Source organism: Populus alba, chromosome 13, assembly GCF_005239225.2.
Source record: "Populus alba chromosome 13, ASM523922v2, whole genome shotgun sequence".
Taxonomy (NCBI): domain Eukaryota; kingdom Viridiplantae; phylum Streptophyta; class Magnoliopsida; order Malpighiales; family Salicaceae; genus Populus; species Populus alba.
This window is the reverse complement of record NC_133296.1, coordinates 11,222,957-11,232,839: the sequence shown is the minus strand read 5'-3', so window position 1 is coordinate 11,232,839 and position 9,883 is coordinate 11,222,957. Positions and strand designations below refer to the sequence as shown.

Genomic DNA, 9,883 nt, shown 5'->3' with positions numbered 1-9,883 from the left:
AGTAGACGTGAATTATAATTCATGTCTACTGTTCATGCCTTTTAGCCTTCTTCATGCCGTCACTGTTCACTGTTCATGCCTTTTAGTTTTTTTATTCGTTTTTTCTTTTTTATTTTCAAAAAAATATTAAAAAAAAATCATTTAAAAATTGTGGTTTTCTCAAATATTTTTCCACCAAGTTTGCTTAATATTGGGTTGTATACTTACATTGTAAGATACAAGTCCGGTATTAAAATACCCGGTTTTTTCGAAATATTTTTTTAAAAAATATATCAAAAGAAAAAAATATTTTATTGCATACGGCCAAGTCCTAAAAATTTTCCAAGCATGTGTTTTTTTGAAAAATTGCATCTTTCTCACCTTTTGAAAAATCCAAAAAATGGATATCATAACTAGTTTATGATTATCCATTAGGGTTTGGCCAAAATATCAAAAACCTTTTTTCAATCTTTTTCTAGGATCCAAATGTAGACTTTAATATTTGAAAGGTGTAAAATTACATGATAAAGTACACCCTCAAGTATTAAAGATACAAGGTGTAAATAAATGTCATTCAGACCTTAGAATGGTTAGGATTTAATCCAATAAAGTAGAGACTTTCTCATGAAGATAGATCTACCTTGAACCTTAGAAAAGACCAACGAATAGAAATTTGACCTAGAAAAACAATCAAACAACAATGCAGCTTACCTTAGGTAGGGTGCACTGGGGGTGATGCGTCTTCCCCTTGCACAACTAGTCCCTTACTCAGACTCTCGCAGACCATAGGTTCCTAGTGACCATAATACTAGGTGGCGACTCCAACGAACCAAGCAAAACACAAACAATAATAATAAAATCGCCAACAGATTGCCGCGCGCGGGATTTCTTCGATGTGCGACAGAATGGCGACTCCACTGGGGACAACCATGTCTGGTCGGACTAAGCATTGATAGTTTGATTGTTTTCCTTTTGTTGGTCTTTAATTTTAGCTCGCATTTTTACTGCTTTAGCATGCATTTTAATTTTGCGAATAAACCCAATTCTAGGTTAGGTGGGGAGTAGCGGTCTGCCTCATGACTTTCAGTCGGGGTTCAGATTCGTGAAACATCCAACTATGAGCTGAGTGTTTACTCGGTAATGGCGGTCACATGGTGCCCCAACCATTCCTTGTAAACCCCTATACTGCCTTCACGTGAGGTAGTCACTAGGCAGTTCATAGACCCTTTTGAGACCAGATAGAAAACCTACCCATGTACACACAATGAATAAAACCTATCCTTAGGTTGTATGTGCTATCATTTATTTGCATCAGGGCAAACCCTTTGTGAAATATCTTGAACTCAAGATTTTTGGGTGACACAATGGCCGTCACTCCGAAAATTTTCATTGTAGAGTTTGGGCAAAAATCATGATTTTTGTTCCATCATACAAGAGTTACGACCATGTTGTCACCCCTTGAAGACGAGTTCATCATATAGACTTCATGTACATACATTTGTCATGCATGCACCAGAATAAAAAGTAGGTCCCCTCCGAGTCTACAACACCTGATTTTGAGAGAAACATTGGAGACAAAGAGCGTGCTCATTGCAGCATCCATTTCCAAGAAGAGTTAGAGTCTCTGAAAGCAAGTGTGGCTCGCCTCACTAGCTTACTCGAGCAAACACTTAGAAATGCCTCTAGTGAAGGTCCTTCCAATCGGCAAGTCATTTTTGTTCAAAGCCCCAACAAAAACTCAACCCAAAGAAATTGGGGGCTAATATGATCAAGAGCCTCAACACAATCTGAAGGGGAATTGCATCACCGTTGCAGAATGGAGCCTGTTCATGCTCTGCCAAAATAACTACCTCAGTTTGATCATGCCTGCAAAAACTTGATTTTTTGTTTCAACCTATCCCAATTTTTGCTGGCAATTTGGCTCAAAATTCCACAAGACTTTCCCTGTCCATTGAGCCTTTCTTGTGTTTTCCTGTGTTCATCACATGCCTTCATTTTTGTTGTTTCATGCAAATAACACATTGAGCATAACCTTCAAGCATGAAACCATTGCGTCAAAAATCTTTAGGCGTGTTTCCCCTTTCTTCCAAAACTGTGCATGTTTTCACAAGGATTTTTGGGAATTCAAAGTTTAGTACAAAAACAGAAATCATGTTGATGTTTGTCCGAAACAAACGAGTTCTGGAAATTCAGGTGATTCCTTAGAGAGGTAACCATACACCTAGAAAACCAAAAAAAAAAAAAAAAACATCATGAAGTGACTCCAAAGCTGAGTTTTGATTGCATGAATAATGAGAAATCACTGCATACTCGCATGAAAGCAAGGCTTACCGATCCTAAATGCATGCATTTGAGATGAAAAAAGGCCATCTTTGATAATCCTTTCACAAGGCTGAAATATATCCCTTGCAGTCCCCTTTTGAGCCTAATAAATTTTTCTTGAAAAATAACCTTGGCTAGGATCACACCCTACACTGGGGGGCAAGTGCAAAAAATCCATAATGATTGAAAGTGCCCAAATAACTCTTGGGGGCATGAAAAAGTCTTCAACGATGAAAGTGCCCAAACCATACCGGGGGGCATAAAAGAAAATTCTCAATCATCAAAGGTGCCCATACAAAGCTGGGGGGCATGAAGAAAAATCCAAAGGATCCAAAATTCTAAGCATAAAAAAATCTAATGCAATGATGCTCAAAATCAAATGAAGAAAAGAAAAACAAAGAGAAAGAGCCCAAGCCCAACACTGGGGGGCACCGTGGACCATTTTACAAATCAATTCCAAGGTCCAAAAATGTATGAACAAAAGAGTTTGGGATATAAGCACTTGTGATCCTTAGTCTTAAAGTCCCTTAAACACCCTTGAGCCTACAAATATCATTTTCTTCATAGCCAAAAGCCCAAGCCTGCATTACGTGCCTAATTAAGCCCTTTCTGATCAAAGGCAAGCAATCTGGATCGGTAGGCAGTGCTTTCTCATGCGAAATAAATTCATTATTCATGCAAATAAAATGAATGATTTGAAAACGGTTCTCAATAACCCTCAAATTGAAATTTAAACCTTTTGTGACCAAACAGATGTCACTTCGTGTTTTTCACATTTTCACAAACGGTTCTCAATAACCCTCAAATTGAAATTTCAACCTTTTGTGACCAACCAAATGTCACTTCATATTTTTCACCAAAAATCAAAATAAAAAGTTTTCATCACTTCTGAAAACCTCTACATAGGAATCACTTGAATTTCTTCAGAATGAGTTTGCTTTGAATCGATGTCAAAATGATTTTTGTATCTGGAATAGCTTTGAAATTCCAAAAATTCTGCATGAAATCAACTCCTTGTCAAACCTTCCTTCATATAGCCTCATCCCTAAACCCGAATTGAATACTTGGGGGCATGATCAAGCTAGGGGGCCATCAAAAACATCTGGTAGGGCTGGCTCCATGATTCCCTTCTAAGAAAAACATTGGGCAAAATTGGCAACCCTTGAGATAAAGGGGCGGAGGACAAAGAAGTATGATGATATCAAGTCCTTCCAAGTGGTCAAGATCACAAGATATGACTCGAGTAAGCAAGAGCGAAAAGAGCCATCAAAGCTTACTATCAGAGACTCCAACTTTTAAGAAAAGGAGAACTCCATGAAGAAAAGGGGACCTATACTTCTCAGGTAAGTATACATGCATATTGATCATGATGCATTACTTTCATCCTTGACAGATCGGTGTCTCACCATCACTCCCTTTTTTTAGTGTGCCTTTGAGCCCTAACCCTTTTAGGTAGTGTGTTTTCTGACCCTACCTCTCCTTTAGTGTGCCTTCGAGCCCTAACCTTTTAGGTAGTGTGTTTTCCAACCCTACCTCTTTTTGAGTGCCCCTTGGAGCACTCACCTCTTAGGTAGTGTGTTTTCTAGCCCTACCTCTTTTCTTTTAGGGTGCCTTCGAGCCCTAACCCTCTTAGGTAGTGTGTTTTCCAACCCTGCCTTTTCTTGAGAGCTCCTTCGAGCCCTCACCTCTTTGGTAATGAGTTTTCCAACCTTGCCTTTTCTCGAGAGCTCTTTCGAGCCCTAACATCTTAGGTAGTGCGTTTTCTAACCACCTCTCCTTCTAAGTGCGCCTTAGAGCCTTCAACCCTTAGGTAGTGCGTTTTCTAACCATACCTCCTTTTGAGTGCGCCTTAAAGCCATCAACCCCTTAGGTAGTGCGTTTTCCAACCATATCTCCTTTTAAGTGCGCCTTAGGGCCATCAACCATCTTAGGTAGTGTGTTTTCCAACCCTGCCTCTTTTTGAGAGCTCCTTCAAGCCCTCACCTCTTAGGTAGTGCGTTTTTCTAACCCTACCTCCTTTTGATTGCTCCTTTGAGCCCTTACCTCTTAGGTAGTGCGTTTTCCAAACCTTGCCTCCTTTTGAGTGCGCCTTGGAGCACTCACCTCTTAGGTAGTGTGTTTTTCTAACCCTACCTCCTTTCGAGTGCGCTAACCTCCTTTAGAGTGCGCTTTTCATCCCTCGTTCCCCATCGAGTCCTATCATGTCCTTTCAGACATTTTGCCTTTTCACTCGGGTAGGTCACCCATTATAATCAGACCTCTTTCAAAACTTTTTTCATCTTCCATTTGGTCCGGTTGCCCATAACAATAAAACCATTTTTGAGAAATCATTGCATTTCTCCCCACCTTCATACTTTTTTCATTTGGGCCGGTTGCCCATAACAATAAAACCATTTTTGAGAAATCATTGCATTTCTCCCCACCTTCAAACCTTTTCCATTTGGGCCGGTTGCCCATAACAATAAAACCATTTTTGAGAAATCATTGCATTTCTCCCCACTTTCAAACTTTTTTCCATTTGGGCCGGTTGCCCATAACAATAAAACCATTTTGAGAAATCTTTTGCATTTCTCACCACCTATAAAATTTTCATCATTTTGAGAAATCTTCGCATTTCTCACCACTTCGAAAAATCTCTGTATTTTTCACCTCTTTGAAAAAATCTTTGTATTTTTCAAAACCTTTCCATCTTGGGCCGGTTGCCCATTACAACAAAACCACTTTGAAAAATCTCTGCATTTTTCACCACTTTGAAAAATCTTTGCATTTTTCATCACTTTGAGAAATCTTTGCATTTCTCACCACTTTGAAAAATCTTTGTATTTTTCACCCCTTCGAAAATCTTTTCATTTTCAACTTGGGCCGGTTGCCCATTACAACAAAACCACTTTGAAAAATCTTTGCATTTTTCATCATTTTGAGAAATCTTTGCATTTCTCACCACCTCTAAAATTTTTCACCATCTTGAGAAATCTTTGGATTTCTCACCACTTTGAAAAATCTCTGCATTTTTCACCTATTTGAAAAAATCTTTGTATTTTTCAAAACCTTTCATCGGGCTGGTTGCCCATTACAACAAAACCACTTTGAAAAATCTCTGCATTTTTCACCACTTTGATAAATCTTTGTATTTCTCACCACTTTGAAAAATCTTTGCATTTTTCATCACTTTCCATCTGGGCAAGTCGCCCATCACAACAATATCATTTTTGAGAAATCTTCGCATTTCTCACCACTTTGAAAAATCTCTGCATTTTTCACCTCTTTGAAAAAATCTTTGTATTTTTCAAAACCTTTCATCTGGGCCGGTTGCCCATTACAACAAAACCACTTTGAGAAATCTTTGCATTTCTCACCATTTTGAGAAATCTTTGCATTTCTCACCACCTTGAAAACTCTTTTCGTTTTCCATCTTGGGCCGGTTGCCCATTACAACAAAACCACTTTGAAAAATCTTTGCATTTTTCACCTCTTTGAAAAATCTCTGTATTTTTCACCACTTTAAAACATCTTTGTGTTTTTCACCCGGGTAGGTCACCCCTAACAATTCGACCATTTCAAAATCTTTGAATTTTCAAAAAAAAAAAAAAAAATCTTCCTTTTTTCTTCTTTACAACGCTTATTATCTAAAGTATCTTACAAAACTTTCTTTCATAAGCGTTGTAAAGAGGGGGGCAACTGTCATAACCCAATTTTGGGTTATTCCCCAAATTTCATTTTTTTTTAAAATAAAAATAAAAAAAAAAAATAAAGGCTGGCAACGCGAAGAAGGTAGGTCGGGAAATCAAGCTGCAATTTTTGGAGGAAATTCAAGGCCTAATTGTTCCCCATTATGCCCAAAAAAATAGGAATACAATGCAAATTCAAGGTTAAATTAAATGATTATTGGATGAATTTGCATGAAAATTAAGTCCAAGGACATAATTAAATTTTTAATAGGTCAATTTGATTTAATCATGGGCCAAATTGAATTTTAATTATGTTTAAGAATTAATTTGGGTCCAATTGAAGGATTTAATTAAGTGCAAGGACTTAATTATACTTTAAATGGGTCAAATTAATTTTATTTGGGGCTTAATTGGTGAAAAAATTAAGTTTGGGAGCCTAATTTGGGCTTAATTGAGAAGAATGAAATTATACGAGACCAAATTTAATTTTTACCAAGATAATTGATTGAAATCAGGGGCCAAATTGAAAGAAAATTGAAGTTTTGGGGCCAATTAGGGGTTAAATTGACAAAATCCAAAGCCAAGGACCAATCTGCAAAAGGCGCCAAACTATAGGGGTCAAATTGATAAAATCCTGGGGTCAAATTTGAAAGAATTGGAAAACGGCGCCGTGTTTGTGTTTAAAAAAAAAAAAAAAAAAAAAAAAAAAAAAAACGCGGGTACTGTTCATCATCTTCCCCGTGAAGCTGCCCGAGTGGCAGACTTCTAGGCGCATTTTCTACCTCGTTTGTTCCCCAAATCCGACAAGGCATGCACCGACATGTTCACCTGAAATCCCTTTATCCCTTGGAGTGGTCCGGTCGGGTCGAAAATCTTGGAAACGGCTCCATTTATTGGCCCAAAGTGGCACCCTCGGGCAGTCTGCAGCCTTGGATTGCCAAATTTTGCAGTTCGAGGTGCACACTTTGAACCAACGGCTTGGATTCCTCGAGTCTAATCAAGGGCTGAGACTTTTTCCACGTTGAAGACAAGATTACCCTCTTTCCATCCCTATAAATAGGAGCCAATTTCGTGCTTAGAGGGGGGAGATCGGGTCCAAAGTAAGCCAAAAAAACCAGCCTTCCTCCCTTTTCCTGCTGCAGATTTTCTTCTTTTTTTCCTCTTCCAGCTGCAGCCGCTCCAGCCAACTCCACCGCCGTTTCCACCACCAGCTTTAGGTCCTCCTCCTCCAGCCAGCCATCGCCGCCACGCCAGGTGGTCCGCTCACCTTCCTCTTCTTCTTCGGCGTCACTGTTCATGCATGAACAGTAGACGTGAATTATAATTCATGTCTACTGTTCATGCCTTTTAGCCTTCTTCATGCCGTCACTGTTCACTGTTCATGCCTTTTAGTTTTTTATTCGTTTTTCTTTTTTATTTTCAAAAAATATTAAAAAAAAATCATTTAAAAATTGTGGTTTTCTCAAATATTTTTCCACCAAGTTTGCTTAATATTGGGTTGTATACTTACATTGTAAGATACAAGTCCGGTATTAAAATACCCGGTTTTTTCGAAATATTTTTTTAAAAAATATATCAAAAAGAAAAAAATATTTTATTGCATACGGCCAAGTCCTAAAAATTTTCCAAGCATGTGTTTTTTGAAAAATTGCATCTTTCTCACCTTTTGAAAAATCCAAAAAATGAATATCATAACTAGTTTATGATTATCCATTAGGGTTTGGCCAAAATATCAAAAACCTTTTTTCAATCTTTTTCTAGGATCCAAATGTAGACTTTAATATTTGAAAGGTGTAAAATTACATGATAAAGTACACCCTCAAGTATTAAAGATACAAGGTGTAAATAAATGTCATTCAGACCTTAGAACGGTTAGGATTTAATCCAATAAAGTAGAGACTTTCTCATGAAGATAGATCTACCTTGAACCTTAGAAAAGACCAACGAATAGAAATTTGACCTAGAAAAACAATCAAACAACAATGCAGCTTACCTTAGGTAGGGTGCACTGGGGGTGATGCGTCTTCCCCTTGCACAACTAGTCCCTTACTCAGACTCTCGCAGACCATAGGTTCCTAGTGACCATAATACTAGGTGGCGACTCCAACGAACCAAGCAAAACACAAACAATAATAATAAAATCGCCAACAGATTGCCGCGCGCGGGATTTCTTCGATGTGCGACAATCCTTTATAAAATTGTGAAACCAATCTCCATGTTTCAAAACCATGATGAGGGCAAGTATTAAGCAAGTCTCGATACCTATCCCAACATTGGTAAAATGTTTCACCTGGTTTTTGAGTGAAAATGGTGATTTGTCTTTTGAAAGAGTTGGTTCTGTGAGATGGAAAAAAAATTCTTTAAAAATTGTTGTTGCATTTCATCCCAAGCACGAATGGATCCTGACCTAATATTTTGTAGCCATGTTTTAGCTTTATCTTTTAATGAAAAAAGACAAAAGCTTTAATCTAATGGTATTCATGCTACAATTTAAGTCATTATAGGTGTTACAAACTTCTTTAAATTCTCTCAAATGCAAATATAGATTTTTTAGATCTAAACCATGAAAAAAAGGTAAAAGTTAAATAATGTCTGGCTTAAAATTAAAATGGGATGCATCAGGAGGGAAAACTATGCATGATGGTGCACTTGTTCTTGTGGGATTCATGTGGTCTCTAAGTGTCCTAACATGGTTATTCTCATTATGAAATGACTAGTTATCTTCTTCAGCCATATTTTCTGCAAATGATGAGGATACCCTAAAAAGTCTACCACTTAATGTACGTGACCAAACACTCATGCACGTATAGAAAGAGAATAAAAGGAAGAAGAAAACAAAAGAAAAGGAAACAAAACAAAAGAAACAAAGTTAGATACAAGAAAAGTGAAAAGAGAAAACAAAATAAATACTATAATTTGTACAAGAATTTACCTCCCCGGCAACGGTGCCAAAAACTTGACACGACCAAAAGATTGATGTCTTCTCTCAAGTGCAGGAGTGTCGAAATAATAAATAACCCGGCAAGACCGGGATCGAACCACAGAGAGGTTAATTGTATAAATTATAAATAACAAGACAACAACAACAACAACAACAATAATAATACTCAGTACGTGGCGTTGTTATACCTGAGAATGATCTAAAAGATTGGGTCACAGGTTTCCAGCCTATATACTGAGTTTATGAAAAGATCAAAGAGATATATTATATAATAATAATAATAATAATAGCAGCAGCTAGTAGTAGTAGTAGTAGTAGTAATAATAATAATAATAATAATAATGATAATAAAGAAGAAGATGAAGAAATTAATGAGAACTTTGAGATGAAAGATTAATGTAAGGATTAAACAATGATAAAAATAAATGTCAAGGTTAGAGGATCCACCAATGGTATTTTAAACAAGTATAATATAAACTCTTATTACTCAATTTGGAAACCACACACGAAGGAGGTTCCAATCAGATGATTTGTCATTACTAGCTCATTATAAATTATTAACATGATCATATTAATTATCTTATTTACATAACACCAAACTTTTAAATATTGTCAAGAATTCATGATGTCAACTCATGTTAACAACAAATCAAGTTCCTTTCATAGCTCAGGTGTAGGTAATACCATACGATTGGGCTATGAGAGTGCCAAACATTTGTTATACCAAGTATTATCCAACACAAATCTAGATTAACCATTTAACAAGCAAGGTATTAAGAATTAGTAAGATAAAAAGATAAGATATGTTAATATTAAACATTAAGGTCCATGTTGAGTTTACACCATACTTATTCTTACACCATTAGTGTAACCTTTTCAACTTGACATAATAAACTTAGCTAAATATAATAAAGAAGAGAAATATAAATAAACAAAACAAGAACATAAAGAAAATACAAGTTAACTAAGTAAG

The 9,883-nt window shown here is 36.8% G+C and overlaps 1 non-coding gene across 1 annotated transcript; it reads left to right on the top strand.

Moving 5' to 3' along the window:
* The first annotated feature begins 8,192 nt into the window (after positions 1–8,192).
* LOC118059394 (small nucleolar RNA R71) lies at positions 8,193–8,301 on the top strand. Its single transcript, XR_004689303.1, has one exon. It is a non-coding gene; the product is annotated as a small nucleolar RNA R71 (small nucleolar RNA).
* The last annotated feature ends 1,582 nt before the right edge of the window (positions 8,302–9,883 follow it).